The sequence below is a fragment of the Oryctolagus cuniculus genome, chromosome 16 (assembly GCF_051225735.1).
Source record: "Oryctolagus cuniculus isolate XC-2025 breed Fujian yellow rabbit chromosome 16, ASM5122573v1, whole genome shotgun sequence".
Taxonomy (NCBI): Eukaryota; Metazoa; Chordata; class Mammalia; order Lagomorpha; family Leporidae; genus Oryctolagus; species Oryctolagus cuniculus.
Window position 1 is genome coordinate 31,615,464 of NC_142882.1, and position 25,843 is coordinate 31,641,306.

The window sequence follows — 25,843 nt, forward strand, 5'->3', positions numbered from 1 at the left end:
AAATCAAGCCCTATATCATTATGGATTCTTGCTTTTCTTTTGCTTTTTTCTCCTTTTTCTTATTTATCATGGTTTGTAATGAATGTTCTGATGTGAGCTTTGGTTCTGAGGCTGGCATATTGAGTTCTGGGCAGAAGAGGAAGGTTCTTTTTCAAACAGGGCACAGCTGTTGTGCTGCTCCAATTCTGGCTTGCTTTCATTGTTTTGGGATCCTCAGCTGATTTGTGGTTTCTTGAGTGGCAATTTGCGAAATGTTTTCTGGGTCTGAGTTGGTTTTGCCTTCTTCCTTCCCAAATTTTGTATTCTGACGCCATACAAACAAGAGTTTGGGTAGAATAGCCATTATGAAATAAAAAACACAAGAAATAGGCGTTTGAAGCTTAGAAATCTACAGGTAACACGACCAAGGTGAGTTTTTGTGTTTTGCAAAATAAAATGGAACACTTTAGCTTAGGTGACAGATATTAATTGTCTCCTATATGAGTTTCACTGCTATTTTGAGGTTAATTCAGTCAGAATTCCATAGGCATTCAGCTGGATGGGTGGATGAATTCGGGAACAGCCGGTTTCCTTGCAACTATATCAAGTCCGATATCATTACAGATTCTTGCATTTCTTTGGCTTTTTTCTCATTTTTCTTATTTATAATGGTTTGTAATGAATTTTCTGATGTGAGCTTTGGTTCTGAGGCTGGCATATTGAGTTCAGGGTAAAAAAGGAAGGTTCTTTTTCAAACAGGGTACCGCTGTTGGCTTGCTCCAATTATGGCTTGCTGTCATTGTTTTGGATGCCTCAGCCGATTTCTGGTCTCTTGAGTGGCAATTTCCTAAATGTTTTCTGGGTCTGAGTTGGTTTTGCCTTCTTCCTTCCCAAATTTTGTATTCTGACGCCATACAAACAAGAGTTTGGGCAGAGTAGCTATTATGAAATAAAAAACACAACGAATAGGCATTTGAAGCTTAGAAATCTACAGGTAACATGACCAAGGTGAGTTTTTGTGTTTTGGAAAATAAAATGGAACACTTTGGCAGAGGTGACAGATATTAATTGCCTCCAAACTGAGTTTCACTGCGATTTTCAGGTTAATTCAGTCAGAATTCCACAGGCAGTGAGCTGGAGCAGAGGATGAATCCAGCTACAGCCGGTTTCCTTGTGACTAATAAGGCCAAATGTCATTATGGATTCTTGCATTTCTTTGGCTTTTTTCTCTGATTTCCTATTTATCATGGTTTGTAATGAATTTTCTGATGTGAGCTTTGGTTTTATGGCTGCAATATGGAGTTCAGAGCACCGGGGGAATGGTCTTTTTCAAACAGGGCACAGCAGTTGGCCTGCTCCAATTCTGGCTTGCTGTCATTGTTATGGGTGCCTCAGCCGATATGAAGTTTGTGAGCGGCAATTTCCTAAATGTTTTCTGGGTCTGAGTTGGTTTTGCCTTCTTCCTACCCAAATTTTGTATTCTGACGCCATACAAACAAGAGTTTCGGCAGAGTAGTCATTATGAAATAGAAAAACACAACAAATAGGCGTTTGAAGCTTAGAAATCTACAGGTAACACGACCAAGGTGAGATTTGTGTTTTGCAAAATCAAATGGAACACTTTGGCTGAGGTTACAGATATTAATTGCCTCCAAACTGAGTTTCACTGCGATTTTCAGGTTAATTCAGTCAGAATTCCACAGGCAGTCAACTGGAGGGGTGAATGAATCCGCGAACAGCCGGCTTCCATGTGACTAATTCAAGCCCAATAACATTACGGATTCTTGCATTTCTTTGGCTTTTTTCTCCTTTTTCTTATTTATCATGGTTTGTAATGAATTTTCTGATATGAGCTTTGGTTTTGAGGCTGCAAAATGGAGTTCAGGGAGCAAGAGGAATGTTCTGTTTCAAACAGGGCACAGCTATTGGCCTGCCTCAATTCTGGCTTGCTTTCATTGTTTGGGATCCTCAGCTGATTTGTGGTTTCTTGAGTGGCAATTTGCTAAATGTTTTCTGGGTCTGAGTTGTTTTTCCCTTCTTCCTTCCCAAATTTTGTATTCTGACGCCATACAAACAAGAGTTTGGGTAGAATAGCCATTATGAAATAAAAAACACAACAAATAGGCATTTGAAGTTTAGAAATCTACAGGTAACACGACCAAGGTGAGTTTTTGTGTTTTGCAAAATAAAATGGAACACTTTAGCTGAGGTGACAAATATTAATTGTCTCCAAAATGAGTTTCACTGCTATTTTGAGGTTAATTCAGTCAAAATTCCATAGGCAGTCAGCTGGAGGGGTGGATGAATCAGGGAACAGCCGGTTTTCTTGCGACTATATCAAGCCCGATATCATTACGGATTCTTGCATTTCTTTGTCTTTTTTCTCCTTTTTCTTATTTATCATGGTTTGTAATGAATTTTCTGATGTCAGCTTTGGTTCTGAGGCTGGCATATTGAGTTCAGGGTAAAAGAGGAAGGTTCTTTTTAAAACAGGGTACAGCTGTTGGCTTGCTCCACTTCTGGCTTGCTGTCATTGTTGTGGGTGCCTCAGCTGACTTGGTTTCTTGAGTGGCAATTTCCTAAATGTTTTCTGGGCCTGAGTTGGTTTTGCCTTCTTCCTTCCCAAATTTTGTATTCTGATGCAATACAAGCAAGATTTTGGACAGAGTAGCCATTATGAAAGAAAAAAAAAAAACACAGCAAATTGACCTTTCAGGATTAGAAATCCATAGGCAACACAACCAAGATGAGATTCTGTGTTTTGGAAAATGACATGGAACGCTTCTGCTGAGGTGACAGATTCTAATTCCCTCCCAAATGGAGTGTGAGAGCGATTTTGAGGTGAATTCAATCAGAATTCCAAAGTCAGTCTGTGGAAGGGGGGGATGAATCTGGAAACAGCCAGTTTCTTTGTGTCTAAATCTAGCCAAATATCACAAAGGACTCTTGCATTTCTTTGGCTTTTTCACATTTCCCTAATTTATCATGGTTTGTAATGAATTTTCTGATGTGAGCTTTGGTTTTGAGGCTGGCATATTGAGTTCAGGGCAGAAGAGGATGGTTCTTCTTCAAACAGGGCACAGCTGTTGGTGTGCTCCAATTCTGGCTATTGTCTTTGTTTTGGGTGCCTCAGCTGAAATTTGGTTTCTTGAGTTTAACTGCGATTGTCAGGTTAATTCAGTCAGAATTCCACAGGCAGTCAGCTTTAGTGGTGGATGAATCTGGGAACAGCCGGTTTCCTTGCAACTAAATCAAACCCAATATCATTATGGATTCTTGCATTTTTTTGGCTTTTTTCTCTTTTTTCTTATTTATCATGGTTTGTAATGAATTTTCTGATGTGAGCTTTGGTTTTGAGGCTGGCATATTGAGTTCAGGGCACAAGAGGAAGGTTGTTTTTCAATCAGGGCACAGCTGTTGGCTTGCTCCACTTCTGGCTTGCTGTCATTGTTTTGAGTGCCTCAGCCGATTTGTGGTTTCTTGTGTGGCAATTTCCCAAATGTTTTCAGGGTCTGAGTTGGTTTTGCCTTCTTCCTTCCCAAATTTTGTATTCTGATGCAATGCAAAGAAGAGTTTGTACAGAATAGCCATTATGAAAGAAAAAACACAACAAATAGGCGTTTGAAGCTTAGAAATCTACAGGTAACATGACCAAGGGGAGTTTTTGTGTTTACGAAAATAAAATGGAACACTTTGGCTGAGGTGACAGATATTAATTGCCTCCAAACTGAGTTTCACTGTGATTTTCAGGTTAATTCAGTCAGAATTCCACAGGCTGTCAGCTGGAGGGGTGGATGAATCCGGGAACAGCCGGTTTCCTAGCGACTAAATCAAGCCATATATCATTATGGATTCTTGCATGTTTTTGGCTTTTTTCTCTTTTTTCTTATTTATCATGGTTTGTAATGAATTTTCTGATGTGAGCTTTGGTTTTGAGGCTGGCATATTGAGTTCAGGGCACAAGAGGAAGGTTCTTTTTCAATCAGGGCACAGCTGTTGGCTTGCTCCACTTCTGGCTTGCTGTCATTGTTTTGGGTGCCTCAGCAGATTTGTGGTTTCTTGTGTGGCAATTTCCTAAATGTTTTCTGGGTCTGAGTTGGTTCTTCCTTCCCAATTTTTGTATTCTGATGCAATACAAGCAAGATTTTGGACAGAGTAGCCATTATGAAAGAAAAAACAAAAAACACAGCAAATTGACCTTTCAGGATTAGAAATCCATAGGCAACACAACCAAGGTGAGATTCTGTGTTTTGGAAAATGACATGGAACGCTTCTGCTGAGGGGACAGCTTCTAATGCCTTCCAAATGGAGTGTGAGAGCGATTTTCAGGTGAATTCAATCAGAATTCCAAAGTTGGTCTGTGGAAGGGGGGGATGAATCTGGAAACAGCCAGTTTCTTTGTGTCTAAATCCTGCCAAATATCACAAAGGACTCTTGCATTTCTTTGGCTTTTTCACATTTCCCTTATTTATCATGGTTTGTAATGAATTTTCTGATGTGAGCTTTGGTTTTGAGGCTGGCATATTGAGTTCAGGGCACAAGAGGAAGGTTCTTTTTCAATCAGGGCACAGCTGTTGGCTTGCTCAAATTCTGGCTTGCTGTCATTGTTTTGGGTGCCTCAGCCGATTTGTGGTTTCTTGAGTGCCAATTTCCTAAATGTTTTCTGGGTCTGAGTCGGTTTTGCCTTCTTATTCCCAAATTTTGTATTCTGATGCAATACAAGCAAGATTTTGGAGAGTAGCCATTATGAAAGAAAAAAAAAAAAGCGCATTGCCCTTTCAGGATTAGAAATCTACAGGCAACACGACCAAGATGAGTTTCTGTGTTTTGGAAAATGACATAGAACGCTTCTGCTGAGGGGACAGATTCTAATTCCCTCCCAAATGATTGTGAGTGCAATTTTGAGGTGAATTCAATCAGAATTCCAAAGTCAGTCTGTGGAAGGGGGGGATGAATCTGGAAACATCCAGTTTCCTTGTGTCTAAATCCAGCCAAACATCACAAAGTACTCTTGCATTTCTTTGGCTTTTTTTCTCTTTTTTCTTATTTATCATGGTTTGTAATGAATTTTCTGATGTGAGCTTTGGTTTTGAGGCTGGCATATTGAGTTCAGGGCAGAAGAGGATGGTTCTTTTTCAATCAGGGCACAGCTGTTGGCTGGCTGCAGTTCTGGCTTGCTGTCCTTATTTTGAGTACCTCAGCCAATTTGTGGTTTCTTGTGTGGCAATTTCCCAAATGTTTTCTTGGTCTGAGTTGGCTTTGCCTTCTTCCTTCCCAAATTTTGTATTCTGATGCAATGCAAAGAAGAGTTTGTACAGAATAGCCATTATGAAAGAAAAAACACAACAAATAGGCGTTTGAAGCTTAGAAATCTACAGGTAACATGACCAAGGGGAGTTTTTGTGTTTACGAAAATAAAATGGAACACTTTGGCTGAGGTGACAGATATTAATTGCCTCCAAACTGAGTTTCACTGTGATTTTCAGGTTAATTCAGTCAGAATTCCACAGGCTGTCAGCTGGAGGGGTGGATGAATCCGGGAACAGCCGGTTTCCTAGCGACTAAATCAAGCCCTATATCATTATGGATTCTTGCATGTTTTTGGCTTTTTTCTCTTTTTTCTTATTTATCATGGTTTGTAATGAATTTTCTGATGTGAGCTTTGGTTTTGAGGCTGGAATATTGAGTTCAGGGCACAAGAGGAAGGTTCTTTTTCAATCAGGGCACAGCTGTTGGCTTGCTCCACTTCTGGCTTGCTGTCATTGTTTTGGGTGCCTCAGCAGATTTGTGGTTTCTTGTGTGGCAATTTCCTAAATGTTTTCTGGGTCTGATTTGGTGTTGCCTTCTTCCTTCCCAAATTTTGTATTCTGATGCAATACAAACAAGAGTTTGGACAGAGTAGCCATTATGAAATAAAACACACAACAAATAGGATGTTGAAACTTAGACATCTACAGGTAAAACAACCAAGGTGAGTTTTTCTGTTTTGGAAAATCAAATGGAACACTTTGGCTGAGGTGACAGATATTAATTGCCTCCAAACTGAGTTTCACTGCGATTTTCAGGTTAATTCAGTCAGAATTCCACAGGCCGTCAGCTTGAGGGGCGAATGAATCCGGGAACAGCCGGTTTCCTTGCGACTAAATCAAGCCCAATATAATTAGGGATTCTTGCATTTCTTTGGCTTTTTTCTCATTTTTCTTATGTATCATGGTTTGTAATGAATTTTCTGATGTGAGCTTTGGTTTTGAGGCTGGCATATTGAGTTCAGGGCACAAGAGGAAGGTTCTTTTTCAATCAGGGCACAGCTGTTGGCGTGCTCCAATTCTGGCTTGCTGTCATTGTTTTGGGTGCCTCAGCTGACTTTTGGTTTCTTGAGTGAAAATTTCCTAAATGTTTTCTGGGTCTGAGTTGCTTTTGCCTTCTCCCTTTTGAAATTTTGCATTCTGACACAATACAAACAAGAGTTTGGGCACAGTAGCCATTATGAAATAAACAACACAACAAATTGCGTTTGAAGCTTAGAAATCTGCAGGTAGCATGACCAAGGTGAGTTTTTGTGTATTGGAAAATAAAATGGAACACTTTGGCTGAAGTGACAGATATTAATTGCCTCCAAACCGAGTTTCACTGCGATTTTCATGTTAATTCAGTCAGAAACCACAGACACTCAGCTGGGAGTTGTTGATGAATCTGCAACCAGCCAGCAATAAGAGAACAAATCAAGCCCAATATCACTAAGAACTCCTGCATTTCTTTGGCTTTTTTCTGATTTTTCTTATTTATCATGGTTTGTAATGAATTTTCTGATGTGAGCTTTGGTTTTGAGGCTGCAATATTGAGTTCAGGGCTCAAGAGGAAGGTTCTTTTTCAATCAGGGCACAGCTGTTGGCGTGTTCCAATTCTGGCATCCTGACATTTTTTTGGGTGCCTCAGCTGATTTGTGATTTCTTGAGCGGCAATTTCCTAAATGTTTTCTGGGTCTGAGTTGGTTTTGCCTTCTTCCTTCCCAAATTTTGTATTCTGACACAATACAAACAAGAGTTTGGCCAGAGCAGCCATTATGAAATAAAAAACACAACACATAGGTGTTTGAAGCTTAGAAATCTACAGATAACACGACCAAGGTGAGTTTTTGTGTTATGGAAAATAAAATGGAACACTTTGGCTGAGGTGACAGATATTAATTGCCTCCAAACTGAGTTTCACTGCGATTTTCAGGTTAATTCAGTCAGAATTCCACAGGCAGTCAGCTGGAGGGGTGGATGAATCCGGGAACAGCCCATTTCCTTGCGACTAAATCCAGCTCAATATCATTATGGATTCTTGCATTTCTTGGCTTTTTTCTCATTTTTCTTATGTTCCGCCCAAGGAACGACTCCAAGAGACTTTTTCTCTCATGCAACCAGCAAAGGGTTAAATTTATTGATCCAACATGTTGGGGCCCTCTGACAAGGACAGAGGAGCAGTGAGGAACTACAGCATAGGGTTTATAAAGGCAAAAACCGCAAAATCGGGAGGGGGGAGAGAATACACGGTTGCTAAGCTGTTGCTAAAATCTTACAATCAGCAATTATGATTTTAAGACATAGACAAATTACATCTTCATTATTAGCCCAGGTAACCCAGGTGCAACCTTTCTACTTTTAAGCTTGAGCAATCATGCTAGGGGGGTTTTGTGCGTTGCCAAGGGTGGTGTAGTGCCCTGCTATTGTCCGACTATTTGAGATCATAGTTTCAGACCAGAGTCTCATGGTGGGGGGGGGTGCTTTCCCAGAATGCAGTCTCAAGGGCTCCAAAATGGAGTCCCTACTGTCAAGGTGCTACTTTACTCTGTCTTATTTTCACAGCTGCACCAGGAAGGTTTAAATGTAAGCTTAAGCTTAACTTTTGACACCCGTACATATACAATTTTAACTCTTCATTCCCCACTCCTTGTTGTGAGGATCTCTAATCTTAGAGATTATTCGTTTTTGTCTCTTTTAATGTGACATATTGTTGTCTTATGACCATGAGTTTAACATTTTTAACTTGTTTCCGCATGAAGGTGATGAGTCTATTTAACACACCAGGTCCTATGGTTACAATTAGGAGTAGAACAATTAAGGGTCCTGTTAGGGCTGACAGTAGAGTAGTAAGCCATGGGGACCGGCCGAACTATGACTCAAACCATCCCTGTTGAGTTTCCCTCTCCCGTTGCTGTTTTTTCAGTCGTTTTTTTGAGTTTAGCCATGGAGTTTCTAACCACCCCAGTTTAGTTGACATAAAAACAACATTTTTTTTTTTTAGGGCCGCGCATAACCCACCCCCATGAAAATGAGATTCAACCCCCGCCTGTTCTGTAATACTGAAATGCAGATACTGGGCTGCATCTGGGAGATTGTGGAAGATTTGTCAGGCAGAAGGGGCGGGCATCTCCACCTGGCAGGTTATCAGGTAGAAGGGGGCAGGGCAGGATGCAAAGGCCAGGCTGCCCGTGAAACATTGTCAGGATGACTGAGATGCAGATGCATATGCTGGACACATTAGGCCTTTATGTCACACACACATAAGCTCATAACTGACTTTCTGCCTAATATTTTTCCCTCAAGAGGTAATACCCAAAATTCTTCTTTGGGATTATGGATGGAGTTCCGTTTTCTGTAACTTCTTCAAAGCTGGCATGTGGGCGTCGAGGGGGATTTGGGTATTTCCTCTTGCTACCTGTCTTATGGTGTGCAACAGTGGCCTTGGAAAGACTGTGTTGCTCGGTCCAGAGGGCTGCTCAGGTCGTCCAGTGGAATGGGCTGGAAGTCTTGCCTGATGACCATTTGGAGTTTAACAGCTTTTAGTCTGTTAGAGACAAAATGAACAAGGGCATTAAAAACACACTGTGCAAAGAGAAGCATTAAGATTACAGAAGTTAGTGGGCCAAGGAGAGGAAATAGCCAGGATTTCTGGGACCAGATGTCAGGTCAGAAATCCCAGCCCTGCTTGGCCTGGTCCTGGAGCTGTTTGGCTTTTCCCAGGAAAAGTACAAATTTGGGTTTGTGCCTGGCTAGTCTGATTGACCCAGAGATAATATATATATATATATATTTTTGGATATTTAGTAGCCAGTTTTGCTAGGAAGTTAAGCCAATGTACAAGACTAGAGTTTCAGGCTGGGAAAAAGACAGACTAATGAATTATTTACATTAAACCATTTATATTATGGATTATTGTGCACCCCCCTCAAGAGATAGGCCCTTTAAGTCCTCAGTGAGGCCCTGTCCAAGTCGGTGTAGGGCTATCTGAGTTAGCTGTTACCGAAAGCCCTGTTTAATGTTATTGGATAGACTTTTAAGGCCTGGCTGGGTGTGTGAGGCCCAGACCTATCCATGGGGTGCTGGAAGAGAATTGAAAGAGATGCAAATCTCCTTTAAGGGAGGCACCCTGTTGACTTGCATTACATGGATGGACTAGGAGGAGAGCTGAATAGGAGGCTGATGGAAATAGGCAACTTGCATGTCACTGACCCTAGGCCATCCCCTCAATAGCAGTGGCTGGAGCTGGAAGCTGGGCAGAGGCTGGGCAGAGCCAAAGGCTTTTTAGCTCGGGGCCACAGGGTCAGCGGTTCTGAACCAGGAGTCCTTCGACACCCAGGGCAGTTCCGTGTCCAGTGGCCGTGCTCTTGGCAGGGCTGACAGAAGGCATTTGCTGTCACGACAGCTGCTTGCCCAGTGCCCTGGCTCCTTATATTAGCAACAGGTGCCATTTGGGGTGCACTGGCCTTGCTGGGTCTCCTTGATGGCAATCACTGTGTAAAGCAGCCATTGATTGGTCTGTTGCCTATCCTCTGCTGCTAGCTTGCTCCTCATTTTTCTGGTCTCTAATAAAGTAGACAAGGAGGCAGCCTCTATGATGTCAGTCAAGGGGGTGCTCAACCCATCCCTGATTTTTGGAGATTTTTTTAAATATCAGGGTGAGCTAGAAAAACTATGGTCATGGGCAAATTCTGACACTTAATATTTTCCTGCGAGTTAAGACCGTGCCCATGAGGAGAACTATGACCCTTTAGGTAAGATTAACTGTGGTGACCTGCTTGCATACTTTGAGGTGGTCAGTGTAACTTTTTACACCGAAAAATTGATCTAGTTGTTGCATTATTTTATAGTTCAACCTTTGTTGTTGTTGTTGTTGTTGTTTGGGGCCCTATACTGTGGCCAGGCATTATTACAGAAGAGGTCAGTCATCCCTTACATAAGGTCTGGGGATCAAACCGTACATCACAGTGGAGAGTCCTGCAGAACAGTAGTAACTTCCCTTCTGGAAGAGAAAAGAGGAGAAGTGAGGCAGCGAGTTGGGTCTCTAGCCTGACTTTTTGGGCTTTTAGATTTAACTGGCAGTTTAACCAGTGTTTACTTTGTAGCCTGACTTAGAGGAGAAATTGTGGCAGAGGTCTCTGCCATTCTTTGGCTTCCGGGTATTTACCGTGTAGCCTGTGGACACTAGCGCTTTCTTGGGTTTCTGGAACCCAGTTTTTTAGCATCTTCCGCATAACCATAACTTAACAGAGACAGTAGAGTACACAATGGATTAACATGAATTTTATGTCTCTTGTCGAATAAACCAGATATAAAAAAAAACCTTGTATATAAGAGTTTACATAATTTAGGATTATTTAACAGAGTCGAAAAAAGAGCTTACAGGACCTAACTCTAGAAATGGCAGAGTAACCGAATAAGCAAACACTGTTAAAATAGACGTTACAGTTTTTGCAGAAACAGATTCCAAGATTTATGATTTAGACCATTTTTAGATATTTACTAACATTAGTACACTTTTTTTTTTTTTTTTAAACCCCATTGTTATAACAGAAGATCAGACTTTAACTTTAGGTTAGTGTAATTTTGGCATTAGCACTCAACTCTGTAAACAATATTTTAAAATTGTAAACATTTTAAAACTTTTTATGACTTGTTTACACCTTTTGAAACTTTATACCCGTAGTTTCTTTTACATAGCCTTGAATTGTCATGTATGGACAACCTATGAGAATACATGTTAACAAACTCAAACAGTTTTTTTTTTTTATCAAATTTGAGATGTTAAAAGTATATATAATATATTTTCCCAAGTTTTACTTAGCACTGATGCCTAGATGTCTTAAGACACTGAGTTATTAATGAATACCACACCATTATCTGAAATAGAAGTTAAAATTACATTTTTATGTTTTTAAGTAACATGAGGATAACACCTCCTGGACAGCAAACACTAGTGTATGTTTACAACTTTGAAAAGATCTTCCTCATTAAGAGAAACAAGTTTAAAGCATATCAGACATGTAAAACTGAGCAAGCAAGCCACTGAGCAAACCGAAGGGTGTTTGCATTACCTCAATTTTCTGAACCAATCTGCATTGGCTTACTTTAGTTAACAACATAAAGGCTTGTATACACAGAATTTACTCTTATTTTTATAAGACCACTTTAGCTGGAAAGCAAAAACATAAATACAGTATAGGTCTGACACCATTTATAACATTTTAATATATTTTATATAATTTGAATTGACCCAAGCAGCTGTTACTTTAATAAATTTAGAGTCTCATTCTTTGAGAGTTCCAGGGATCCGGCTGGAAGCCCAAAGTTGGAAGACTCGGTTTAGAATTTAAGCTGTCAGAGAGTCAAACCATTTAGCCAAAATTAGTACATTTCTGATCAGTTGGGTAATCACTCAGACATTAAAAACAGATAAACAATGTAAACAACTTTGCATTGTAGTTTTCCCAATTAAGACTCTAATGGCAATAGAAAAACACGAAACCTTCAAGACAGGTGAATGCTCTCAGATGAATAACCCATTATTTAGGTTTTTATTAGCTGCAAAGAGAAAAACCCATCAGGTTGGTAAGGGTTAATGGCTTAAGGTTCTGGCTCCCTTAGGTAAGACCAGCAGTAGTATTGAATTGGAAATTCCTCCAGGAGAGGAGAGAAAAAGCAACCCTGGGGTGGGGGCTCTGCCTAGAGATATTTGGCTATGCCTGCCTGGGTGCGGCAGGCCACATGAACTAGAATACAGTGCAGAGAAAGGCTGTGGTCCCCCATTTACAGGGAAGACTGCACACACCGTGGCCTGGCAGGACTAACCGTGGGGTTGGGTAAGTGTGCCGTTTTACTAAGAGTGTTGGGAACCTCCTATAATTTAACCAAAGCCAGATCAATTAGGACTACTGCAGACACTCAGTCAATTACAACAGATAGTTAACTTTAGCTTTTTTCCAGATTTAGTCCTCAGGCAATCAAAGCTTAGCAACAGTAATACTTCACAAAAAACTTTAAGACGCACCAGAGCTACCATAAGCTGCAAAGACAGAAAACTTTCTACCAGGTTGGAAAGGGTTAACAGGTAACAGGTAACAGCTTTTCCTGGGGTGGAGAGACCTGTGGAATTTCCCTCTCCCTTTCTCCTGGCCAGTGGTACAGGAATGGAGATGAGGAGAGCAAAAGAGTGGAGGAGGGAGCCCCTGGGAGAAGGAGGAAGGCAGAAAGCAATAAAGCTCCTCAGTCTGGGGGCTGAGTGGGGTTCGAAATCTCCTATCGCTCAAGGTTACCCACTACCTAGTTGTCTGAGTTTACCTGAAGGGCCAATATTAGCCTCGACCGAAGCTAAGCCCTGCTCGCGTAGCAGTAGGCAGCACGACCAGGCGTCCCTCCGAGAGAGAGACCTGATCCTCGGGTCGCAGTCCGGCCGCCGGGAAGCCAAAGCGAGCTCAGGGGGTCTCCAGGCTCTCAGCCAACTGCCCTTCCTAATTTCCCTCCCGTTCCTTACAATCCCTCTGGAGTTTCGGCCGTAGCTAAGCCGTGGCCGGGGGGACTCCGCGTTCTCGGAGAGCTGTGGGGTGCCGGACACTCAACGGTCACTTCCACAGATCCGGTCCCGCTTGAGGGAAGGAATACTGACCTTCGATGTCTTCTTAAAATCCCCGTCTGGGTGCCCATGACGGCCAGGCTGGAGAACGGCCTCTTTCACTCAGCGAATGAGTGGTAAATGGAATGAGCCCTCCGGGGGCCAATCCACTCTGAGAGCAGGTCATTTAGAGACACAGAAAGACTGCCACTTTACCTTTTTGACTGACAAAGAAAGGTTATGTGCCTAGTGGCTTACCTCTGACCAATGATTCAAAGTTAGAGACAAAGGTGTAGACACAGTCTGGCCCATGTTAGCAGACAACACAATGTACACAAACAGACAAACAGCGTAGAGAAGCAGCATACAACGACCACATAGATGTCTACCAAACGGGAGCCATCACGGCGTCCCAAAAATGCTTAACAAATACAAAAGACTAACGAGCTCGATCAAATACCAAAGTTTCGGCAGTACAAACAAAATGTGAGTCTCTGCAGTCTATTTCTCTACTGCAGGCAACCCACCAAACAGGAAACACTGGGCGTCCCCAGTTCTCCCTTTCTCCTGGGGCGTCCCCCGGGATGTGGTCTGTGGCTCTGGAGCACGTCTGCCCGCCACAGTCGGGTGGAGCTCTCGCTCGAGCCCGACAACCACGCTGCCGATTACAAACAAATAACAAACCTCACCAAACAACAAATCAAAGTGTACACGTTCAATCAAAACAATAGGCGCCTTACTCACCCCGAGAGATATCCGTTGGAGGCGTCCACAGGCAGCAGTCAGGTCTCGGTGGAACCTCCAAATGTTAGGGTCTAAAAAAAAGCCCACCGCCCAAGGAACGACTCCAAGAGACTTTTTCTCTCATGCAACCAGCAAAGGGTTAAATTTATTGATCCAACATGTTGGGGCCCTCTGACAAGGACAGAGGAGCAGTGAGGAACTACAGCATAGGGTTTATAAAGGCAAAAACCGCAAAATCGGGAGGGGGGAGAGAATACACGGTTGCTAAGCTGTTGCTAAAATCTTACAATCAGCAATTATGATTTTAAGACATAGACAAATTACATCTTCATTATTAGCCCAGGTAACCCAGGTGCAACCTTTCTACTTTTAAGCTTGAGCAATCATGCTAGGGGGGTTTTGTGCGTTGCCAAGGGTGGTGTAGTGCACTGCTATTGTCCGACTATTTGAGATCATAGTTTCAGACCAGAGTCTCATGGTGGGGGGGGGTGCTTTCCCAGAATGCAGTCTCAAGGGCTCCAAAATGGAGTCCCTACTGTCAAGGGGCTACTTTACTCTGTCTTATTTTCACAGCTGCACCAGGAAGGTTTAAATGTAAGCTTAAGCTTAACTTTTGACACCCGTACATATACAATTTTAACTCTTCACAGGTAGCACGACCATGGTGAGTTTTTGTGTTTTGGAACATAAAATGGAACGCTTTGGCTGAGGTGACAGATATTAATTGCTACCAAACTGAGTTTCACTGCGATTTTCAGGTTAATTCAGTCAGAATTCCACAGGCAGTCAGCTGGAGGGGTGGATGAATCTGGGAACAGCCGGTTTCCATGCGAATAAAACAAGCCTAATATCATTATGGATTCTTGCATTTCTTTGGCTTTTTTCTCATTTTTTATTTATCAAGGTTTGTAATGAATTTTCTGATGTGAGATTTGGTTTTGAGGCTGCAATATGCAGTTCAGGGCACCGGAGGAATGGCCTTTTTCAAACAGGGCACAGCTGTTGGCCTGCTCGAATTCTGGCTTGCTGTCATTGTTTTAAGTGCCTCAGCTGACTTTTGGTTTCTTGAGCAGCAATTTCCTGCATGTTTTCAGGGTCTGAGTTGGTTTTGCCTTCTTCCTTCCCAAATTTTGTATTCTGACGCCACACAAACAAGAGTTTGGGCAGAGCAGCCATTTTGTAATGAAAAACACAGCAAATAGGCATTTGAAGCTTAGAAATCTACAGGTAACATGACCAAGGTGAGGTTTTGTGTTTTGGAAAATCAAATGGAACACGTTGGCTGAGGTGACAGATATAAATTGCCTCCAAACTGAGTTTCACTGCGATTTTCAGGTGAATTCAGTCACAATTCCACAGGCAGTCAGCTGGAGGGGTGGATGAATTGGGAACAGCCGGTATCCTTGCGAGTAAATCCAGCCCAATATCATTATGGATTCTTGCATTTCTTTGTCTTTTTTCTCATTTGTCTTATTTATCATGGTTTGTAATGAATTTTCTGATGTCAGCTTTGGTTTTGAAGCTGCAATATGGAGTTCAGGGCACCGGAGGAATGGCCTTTTTCCATCAGGGCACAGCTGTTGGCTTGCTCCAATTCTGGCTTGCTATCATTATTTTGGGAGCCTCAGCTGACTTTTGGTTTCTTGAGTGGAAATTTGCTAAATGTTTTCTGGGTCTGAGTTGGTTTTGCCTTCTTCCTTCCCAAATTTTGTATTCTGACGGCATACAAACAAGAGTTTGGACAGAGTAGCCATTATGGAATGAAAAACACAACCAATAGGCATTTGAAGCTTAGAAATCTACAGGTAACACGACCAAGGTGAGTTTTTGATTTTTGGAAAGTCAAATGGAACACTTTGGCTAGGTGACAGATATTAATTGCCTCCACACTGAGTTTCACTGCGATATTCAGGTTAATTCAGTCAGAATTCCACAGGCAGTCACCTGGAGGGGTAGATGAATCCGGGAACAGCCAGTTTCCTTGCGACTAAATCAAGCCCAATATCATTATGGATTCTTGCATTTCTTTGGCTCTTATTTTTCTTATTTATCATGGTTTGTAATGAATTTTCTGATGTGCGCTTTGGTTTTTAGGCTGGAATATGGAGTTCAGGGCACAAGAGGAATGGCATTTTCAATCAGGGCATAAGAGTTGGCTTGCTCCAATTCTGGCTTGCTGTCATTGTTTTGGGTGCCTCAGCCGATTTGTGGTTTTTTGAGCGGCATTTTCCTAAATGTTTTCTGGGTCTGAGTTGGTTTTTCCTTCTTCCTTCCCAAATTTTGTATTCTGATGCAATATAAACAAGAGTTTGGTCAAAGTAGCCATTATGAAATAAAAAACACAACAAACAAGCATTTCAAGGTTATACATGTACAGAAAACACGACCAAGGTGTGTTTTTGTGTTTTGGAAAATCAAATGGAACACTTTGACTGAGGTGACAGATATTAATTGCCTCCAAACTGAGTTTCACTGCGATGTTCAGGTTAATTCAGTCGAATTCCACAGGTAGCCAGATGGAGGGGTGGATGAATCTGGGAACAGCCGGTTTCCTTGCGACTGAATCAAGCCAAATATCATTATGGATTCTTGCATTTCTTTGGCTTTTTCTCTTTTTTCTTATTTATCATGGTTTGTAATGAATTTTCTGATGTGAGCTTTGGTTTTGAGTCTGGAAGATGGAATTCAGGGCAGAAGAGGATGGTTCTTTTTCAATCAGGGCACAGCTCTTTGCTTGCTCCAATTCTGGTTTAATGTAATTGGTTTGGGTACCTCAGCTGACTTTTGGTTTCTTGAGCGGCAATTTCCTAAATGTTTTCTGGGTCTGAGTTGGTTTTGCCTTCTTCCTTCCCAAATTTTGTATTCTGACGCCATACAAAAAAGAGTTTGGTTAAAGTAGCCATTATGAAATAAAAACCACAACAAATAGGCTTTTGAAGCTTAGAAATCTACAGGTAACACGACCATGGTGAGTTTTTGTGTTTTGGAAAATCAAATGGAACACTTTGGCTGAGGTGACAGATATTAATTGCTTCCAAACTGAGTTTCACTGTGATTTTCAGGTTAATTCAGTCAGAATTCCACAGGTAGTCAGCTGGAGGGGGGGATGAATCTGGGAAGAGCTGATTTCCTTGAGACTAAATCAAGCCCAATATCATTATGGATTCTTGCATTTCTTTGGCTTTTTTCTCATTTTTCTTATGTATCATGGTTTGTAGTGAATTTTCTGATGTGAGCTTTGGTTTTGAGTCTGCAATATGGAGTTCAGGGCACAAGAGGAAGGTTCTTTTTCAAACAGGGCACAGCCATTTGCTTGCTCCAGTTCTGGCTTGCTGTCATTGTTTTGGGTGCCTCAGCTGATTTTTGGTGTGTTGAGTGGCAATTTCCTAAATGTTTTCTGGGTCAGAGTTGGTTTTGCCTTCTTCCTTCCCAAATTTTGTATTCTGACGCCATACAAACAAGAGGTTGGACAGAGTAGCCATTATGAAATAAAAAAAAAAAACAAGAAATAGGAGTTTGAAGCTTAGAAATCTACAGGTAACACGACCAAGGTGAGATTTTGTGTTTTGGAAAATCAAATGGAACACTTTGGCTGAGGTGACAGATATTAATTGCTTCCAAACTGAGTTTCACTGTGATTTTCAGGTTAATTCAGTCAGAATTCCACAGGTAGTCAGCTGGAGGGGGGGATGAATCTGGGAAGAGCTGATTTCCTTGAGACTAAATCAAGCCCAATATCATTATGGATTCTTGCATTTCTTTGGCTTTTTTCTCATTTTTCTTATGTATCATGGTTTGTAGTGAATTTTCTGATGTGAGCTTTGGTTTTGAGTCTGCAATATGGAGTTCAGGGCACAAGAGGAAGGTTCTTTTTCAAACAGGGCACAGCCATTTGCTTGCTCCAGTTCTGGCTTGCTGTCATTGTTTTGGGTGCCTCAGCTGATTTTTGGTGTGTTGAGTGGCAATTTCCTAAATGTTTTCTGGGTCAGAGTTGGTTTTGCCTTCTTCCTTCCCAAATTTTGTATTCTGACGCCATACAAACAAGAGGTTGGACAGAGTAGCCATTATGAAATAAAAAAAAACACAAGAAATAGGCTTTTGAAGCTTAGAAATCTACAGGTAACACGACCAAGGTGAGATTTTGTGTTTTGGAAAATCAAATGGAACACTTTGGCTGAGTTGACAGATATTAATTGCCTCCAAACTGAGTTTCACTGCGATTTTCAGGTTAATTCTGTCAGAATTCCACAGGCAGTCAGCTGGAGTGGTGGATGAATCCGGGAAAGATGGTTTCCTTGCGACTAAATCAAGCCCAATATCATTGTGGATTCTTGCATTTCTTTGGCTTTTTTCTCATCTTTCTTATTTATCATGGTTTGTAATGAATTTTCGGATGTGAGCTTTGGTTTTGAGGCTGGCATTTTGAGTTCAGGGCACCGGAGGAATGGTCCTTTTCAAACAGGGCACAGCTGTTGGCCTGCTCCAATTCTGGCTTGCTGTCATTTTATTTTGGTTGCCTCAGCTTATTTGTGGTTTCTTGAGCGGCAATTTTATGAATGTTTTCTGGGTCTGAGTTGCTTTTGCCTTCTTCCTTGTCAAATTTTGTATTCTGACGCAATACAAACCAGAGTTTCAGCAGAGTAGCCATTATGAAATAAAAAACACAACAAATAGGCGTTTGAAGCTTAGAAATCTACAGGTAACACGACCAAGGTGAGTTTTTGTGTTTTGGAAAATCAAATGGAACACTTTGGCTGAGGTGACAGATATTAATTGCCTCCAAAAAGAGTTTCAATGCGATTTTCAGGTTAATTCAGTCAGAATTCCACAGGCTGTCAGCTGGAGGGGTTGATGAATCCGGGAACAACCGGTTTCTTTGCGACTCAATCAAGCCCAATAGCATTATGGATTCTTGCATTTCTTTGGCTTTTTTCTTCGTTTTCATATTTATCATCGTTTCTAATGAATTTTCTGATGTGAGCTTTGGTTTTGAGGCTGCAATATGGAGTTCAGAGTAACGGAGGAATGGTCTTTTTCAAACAGGGCACAGCTGTTGGCCTGCTCCAATTCTGGTTTGCTGTCATTCTTTTGAGTGCCTCAGACGATTTGTGGATTCTTGAGCGGCAATTTCCTACATGTTTTCTAGGTCTGAGTTGGTTTTGCCCCCTTCCTTCCCAAATTTTGTATTCTGACGCCATAGAAAGAAGAGTTTGGGTAGAGTAGCCATTATGAAATAAAAAACACAACACATAGGCTTTTGAAGCTTAGAAATCTACAGGTAACACGAACAAGGTGAGTTTTTGTGTTTTGGAAAATAAAATGGAACACTTTGGCTGATTTGAGAGATATTAATTGCCTCCAAACTGAGTTTCACTGCGATTTTCAGGTTAATTCAGTCAGAATTCCACAGGCAGTCAGCTGGAGGGGTGGATGAATCCGGGAACAGCCCGTTTCCTTGCGACTAAATCAAGCCCAATATCATTATGGATTCTTGCATTTCTTTGGATTTTTCGCATTTTTCTTATTTATCATGGTTTGTAATGAATTTTGTGATGTCAGCTTTGGTTATGAGGCTGCAATATGGAGTTCAGGGCACCGGGGGAATGGTCTTTTTCAATCAGGGCACAGCTGTTAGTCTGCTTTAATTCTGGCTTGCTGTCATTGCTTTGAGTGCCTCAGCCGATTTGTGGTTTCTTGAGTGGCAATTTCCTACATGTTTTCTGGGTCTGAATTGATTTTGCCTTCTTCCTTCCCAAATTTTGTATTCTGACGCAATACAAACAAGAGTTTGGACAGAGTAGCCATTTTGTAATGAAAAACATAGCATATAGGCGTTTGAAGCTTAGAAATCTACAGGTAACACGACCAAGGTGAGGTTATGTGTTTTGTATAATAAAATGGTCTGAGGTGACAGATATTAATTGCCTCCAAACTGAGTTTCACTGCGATTTTCAGGTGAATTCAGTCAGAATTCCACAGGCAGTCAGCTGCAGTGGTCGATGAATCCAGGAACAGCCGGTTTCCTTGAGACTAAATCAAGCCCAATATCATTATGCATTCTTGGAATTCTTTGGCTTTTTTCTCATTTTCCTTATTTTTCATGGTTTGTAATGAATTTTCTGAAGTGAGCTTTGGTTTTGAGGCTGCAATATGGGGTTCAGGGCACCGGGGCAATGGTCTTTTTCAAACACGGCACAGCTGTTGGCCTGCTCCAATTCTGCCTTGCTGTCATTGTTTTGAGTGCCTCAGCCAATTTGTGGTTTTTTGAGCGGCAATTTCTTAAATGTTTTCTGGGTCTGAGTTGGTTTTGCCTTCTTCCTTCCCAAATTTTGTATTCTGACGCAATACAAACAAGAGTTTGTTTAAAGTAGCCATTATGAAATAAAAAACACTACAAATAGGCATTTTAAGCTTAGAAATCTGCAGGTAACACAACCAAGGGGAGTTTTTGTGTTTTGGAAAATACAATGGAACACTTTGGCAGGGTGACAGATATTAATTGCCTCCAAACTGAGTTTCACTGCGATATTCAGGTTAATTCAGTCAGAATTCCACAGGCAGTCCACTGAAGGGGTGGATGAATCCTTGAACAGCCGGTTTCCTTGCGACTAACTCAAGCCCAATATCATTATGGATTCTTGCATTTCTTTGGCTTTTTTCTCCGTTTTCTTATTTATCATGGTTTGTAATGAATTTTCTGATGTGAGCTTTGGTTCTGAGGCTGGCATATTGAGTTCAGGGCACCGGAGGAATGGTCTTTTTCAAACAGGGCACAGCTGTTGGCCTGCTCCAATTCTGCCTTGCTGTCATTGTTTTAAGTACCTCAGCCGATTTGTGGCTTCTTGAGCGGAAATTTTAAATGCTTTCTGGACAGAGTAGCCATTATGAAATAAAAAATACAACTAATAGGCGTTTGAATCTTAGAAATCTACAGGTAACACGAGCAAGGTGAGTTTTTGTGTTTTGGATAATAAAATGGTCTGAGGTGACAGATATTAATTGCCCCCAAACTGAGTTTCACTGCGATTTTCAGGTTAATTCAGTCAGAATTCCACAGGCAGTCAGCTGGAGGGGTGGATGAATCCAGGAACAGCCGGTTTCCTTGAGACTAAATCAAGCCCAATATCATTATGCATTCTTGCATTTGTTTGGCTTTTTTCTCATTTTTCTTATTTATCATGGTTTGTAATGCATTTTCTGATGTCAGCTTTGGTTTTGAGGCTGCAATATGGAGTTCAGGGCACCGGGGCAATGGTCTTTTTCAAACACGGCACAGCTGTTGGCCTGCTCCAATTCTGGCTTGCTGTCATTGTTTTGAGTGCCTCAGCCGATTAGTGGTTTCTTGAGCGGCAATTTCCAAAATGTTTTCTGGGTCTGAGTTGGTTTTGCCTTCTTCCTTCCCAAATGTTGTATTCTGACACAATACAAACAAGAGTTTGGGCAGAGTAGCCATTATGAAATAAAAAACAATACAAATAGGCGTTCAAAGCTCAGAAATCTACAGGTAACAGGACAAGATGAGGTTTTGTGTTTTGGCAAATAAAATGGAACACTTTGGCTGAGGTGACAGATATTAATGGCCTCCAAACTGAGTTTCACTGCGATTTTCAGGTGAATTCAGTCAGAATTCCACAGGCAGTCAGCTGGAGGGGTGGATGAATCTGGGAACAGCAAATTTCCTTGCGACTAAATCAAGCCCAATATCATTATGGATTCTAGCATTTCTTTGGCTTTTTTCTCATTTTTCATATTTATCATGGTTTGTAATGAATTTTCTGATGTGAGCTTTGGTTTTGAGGCTGCAATATGGAGTTCAGGGCACAAGAGGAAGGTTATTTTTCAAAAAGGGCACAGCTGTTGACTTGCTCCAATTCTGCCTTGCTGTCATTGTTTTGGGTGCCTTAGCTGACTTTTGGTTTCTTGAGCGGCAATTTCCTAAATGTTTTCTGTGTCTGAGAGGTTTTTGCCTTCTTCCTTCCCAAATTTTGTATTGTGACGCAATACAAACATGAGTTCAGACAGAGTACCGATTATGAAATAAAAAACACAACAAATAGGCGTTTGAAGCTTAGAAATCTACAGGAAACATGACCAAGGTGAGTTTTTGTGTTTTGGAAAATCAAATGGAACACTTTGGCTGAGGTGACAGATATTAATTGCCTCCAAACTGAGGTTCACTGCGATTTTCCGGTTAATTCAGTCATATTTCCACAGGCAGTCAGCTGGAGGGGTGGATGAATCTGGGAACAGCCAATTTCCTTGCGACTAAATCAAGCCCAATATCATTATGGATTCTTGCATTTCTTTGGCTTTTTTCTTCGTTTTCTTATTTATCATGGTTTGTAATGCATTTTCTGATGTGAGCTTTGGTTTTGAGGCTGCAATATGGAGTTCAGGGTAACAGAGGAATGGTCTTTTTCAAACAGGGCACAGCTGTTGGCCTGCTCCAATTCTGGCTTGCTGTCATTGTTTTGGGTGCCTCAGCCGATTATTGGTCTTTTGAGCGGCAATTTACTACATGTTTTCTGGGCCTGAATTGGTTTTGCCTTCTTCCTTCCCAAATATTGTATTCTGACGCAATACAAACAAGAGTTTCGGCAGAGTAGCCATTATGAAATAAAAAACACAACAAATAGTCATTTGAAGCTTAGAAATCGACAGGTAACACGAGCAAGGTGAGTTTTTGTGTTTTCGAAAATAAAATGGAACACTTTGGCTGAGGTGACAGATGTTAATTGCCTCCAAACTGAGTTTCACTGTAATTTTCAGGTGAATTCAGTCAGAATTCCACAGGCAGTCAGCTGGAGGGGTGGATGAATCTGGGAATAGCCGGTTTCCTTGCGATTGAATCAAGCCCAATATCATTATAGATTCTTGCATTTCTTTGGCTTTTTTCTTATTTTTCTTATTTATCATGGTTTGTAATGAATTTTCTGATGTGAGCTTTATTTTGAGGCTGCAATATAGACTTCAGTGCAGAAGAGAATGGTTCTTTTTCAATCAGGGCACACCTCTTTGCTTGCTGCAATCTGGTTTAATGTCATTGCTTTGGGTACCTCTGCTGACTTTTGGTTTCTTGAGCGGCAATTTCCTAAATGATTTCTGGGTGTGAGTTGGTTTTGCCTTCTTCCTTCCCAAATGTTGTATTCTGATGCAATACAAAAAAGAGTTTGGTTAAAGTAGCCATTATGAAATAAAAAACACAACAAATAGTCGTTTGAAGCTTAGAACTCTACAGGTAACACAACAAAGGTGAGTTTTTGTGTTTTGGAAAAGAAAATGGAACACTTTGGCTGAGGTGAGAGATATTAATTGCCTCCAATCTGAGTTTCACTGTGATTTTCAGCTGAATTCAGTCAGAATTCCACAGGCAGTCAGCTGCAGTGGTCGATGAATCCTGGAACAGCCGGTTTCCTTGAGACTAAATCAAGCCCAATATCATTATGCATTCTTGGAATTCTTTGGCTTTTTTCTCATTTTCCTTATTTTTCTTGGTTTCTAATGAATTTCCTGATGTGAGCTTTGGTTTTGAGGCTGCAATATGGAGTTCAGGGCACCGGAGGAATGGTCTTTTTCAAACAGGGCACAGCTTTTGGCCTGCTCCAATTCTGGCTTGCTGTTATTGTTTTGAGTGCCTCAGCTGACTTTTGGTTTCTTGAGCTGCAATTTCCTACATGTTTTCTGAGTCTGAGTTGGTTTTGCCTTTTTCCTTCCCAAATTTTGTATTCTGACGCCATACAAACAAGAGTTTGGGGCGAGTAGCCAGTGTGAAATACAAAACACAACAAATAGTCTTTTGAAGCTTAGAAATCTACAGGTAACACGACCAAGGTGAGTTTTTGTGTTTTGGAAAATCAAATGGAACACTTTGGCTGAGGTGACAGATATTAATTGCCTCCAAACTGAGTTTCACTGCGATTTTCAGGTAAATTCAGTCAGAATTCCACAGGCAGTCAGCTGGAGGGGTTGATGAATCCGGGAACAGCCGGTTTCCTTGCAACTCAATCAAGCCCAATATCATTATGGATTCTTGCATTTCTTTGGCTTTTTTCTCATCTTTCTTATTTATCATGGTTTAAATGAATTTTCTGATGTGAGCTTTGGTTTTTAGGCTGCAATATGGAGTTCAGGGCACCGGAGGAATGGTCTTTTTCAAACAGGGCACAACTGTTGGCCTGCTCCAATTCTGCCTTGCTGTCATTGTTTTGAGTGCCTCAGCCGATTTGTGGTTTTTTGAGCGGCAATTTCTTAAATGTTTTCTGGGTCTGAGTTGGTTTTGCCTTCTTCCTTCCCAAATTTTGTATTCTGACGCAATACAAACAAGAGTTTGTTTAAAGTAGCCATTATGAAATAAAAAACACTACAAATAGGCGTTTTAAGCTTAGAAATCTACAGGTAACACGACCAAGGGGAGTTTTTGTGTTTTGGAAAATCAAATGGAACACTTTGGCTAGGTGACAGATATTAATTGCCTCCAAACTGAGTGTCACTGCGATATTCAGGTTAATTCAGTCAGAATTCCACAGGCAGTCCGCTGAAGGGGTGGATGAATCCGGGAACAGCCGGTTTCCTTGCGACTAACTCAAGCCCAATATCATTATGGATTCTTGCATTTTTTGGCTTTTTTCTCCGTTTTCTTATTTATCATGGTTTGTAATGAATTTTCTGATGTGAGCTTTGGTTTTGAGGCTGGCATATTGAGTTCAGGGCACCGGAGGAATGGTCTTTTTCAAACAGGGCACAGCTGTTGGCCTCCTCCAATTCTGCCTTGCTGTCATTGTTTTAAGTACCTCAGCCGATTTGTGGTTTCTTGAGCGGAAATTTTAAATGTTTTCTGGACAGAGTAGCCATTATGAAATAAAAAATACAACAAATAGGCGTTTGAAGCTTAGAAATCTACAGGTAACACGACCAAGGTGAGTTTTTGTGTTTTAGATAATAAAATGGTCTGAGGTGACAGATATTAATTGCCTCCAAACTGAGTTTCACTGCGATTTTCAGGTTAATTCTGTCAGAATTCCACAGGCAGTCCGCTGGAGGGGTGGATGAATCCAGGAACAGCCGGTTTCCTTGAGACTAAATCAAGCCCAATATCATTATGCATTCTTGCATTTGTTTGGCTTTTTTCTCATTTTTCTTATTTATCATGGTTTGTAATGCATTTTCTGATGTCAGCTTTGGTTTTGAGGCTGCAATATGGAGTTCAGGGCACCGGGGCAATGGTCTTTTTCAAACACGGCACAGCTGTTGGCCTGCTCCAATTCTGGCTTGCTGTCATTGTTTTGAGTGCCTCAGCCGATTTGTGGTTTTTTGAGCGGCAATTTCTTAAATGTTTTCTGGGTCTGAGTTGGTTTTGCCTTCTTCCTTCCCAAATGTTGTATTCTGACACAATACAAACAAGAGTTTGGGCAGAGTAGCCATTATGAAATAAAAAACAATACAAATAGGCGTTCGAAGCTCAGAAATCTACAGGTAACAGGACAAGATGAGGTTTTGTGTTTTGGAAAATCAAATGGAACACTTTGGCTGAGGTGACAGATATTAATGGCCTCCAAACTGAGTTTCACTGCGATTTTCAGGTGAATTCAGTCAGAATTCCACAGGCAGTCAGCTGGAGGGGTGGATGAATCTGGGAACAGCCAATTTCCTTGCGACTAAATCAAGCCCAATATCATTATGGATTCTAGCATTTCTTTGGCTTTTTTCTCCTTTTGCATATTTATCATGGTTTGTAATGAATTTTCTGATGTGAGCTTTGGTTTTGAGGCTGCAATATGGAGTTCAGGGCACAAGAGGAAGGTTATTTTTCAAAAAGGGCACAGCTGTTGACTTGCTCCAATTCTGCCTTGCTGTCATTGTTTTGGGTGCCTTAGCTGACTTTTGGTTTCTTGAGCGGCAATTTCCTAAATGTTTTCTGTGTCTGAGAGGTTTTTGCCTTCTTCCTTCCCAAATTTTGTATTGTGACGCAATACAAACATGAGTTCAGACAGAGTACCGATTATGAAATAAAAAACACAACAAATAGGCGTTTGAAGCTTAGAAATCTACAGGAAACATGACCAAGGTGAGTTTTTGTGTTTTGGAAAATCAAATGGAACACTTTGGCTGAGGTGACAGATATTAATTGCCTCCAAACTGAGGTTCACTGCGATTTTCCGGTTAATTCAGTCATATTTCCACAGGCAGTCAGCTGGAGGGGTGGATGAATCTGGGAACAGCCAATTTCCTTGCGACTAAATCAAGCCCA

At 41.2% G+C, this 25,843-nt stretch overlaps 1 long non-coding RNA gene across 2 annotated transcripts; it reads right to left on the reverse strand.

The window, feature by feature from the left end:
* Window positions 1-8,557: 8,557 nt before the first annotated feature.
* LOC149121653 (uncharacterized) lies at window positions 8,558-10,580 on the reverse strand. 2 transcript variants are annotated; one of them, XR_016222320.1, is made up of 2 exons: window positions 10,226-10,580; window positions 8,558-8,811 (listed from the first exon to the last, which is right to left on the reverse strand). It is a non-coding gene; the product is annotated as an uncharacterized LOC149121653 (long non-coding RNA). The 2 variants fall into 2 exon arrangements; XR_016222321.1 differs by having other exon boundaries at window positions 9,477-10,580.
* Window positions 10,581-25,843: the final 15,263 nt, after the last annotated feature.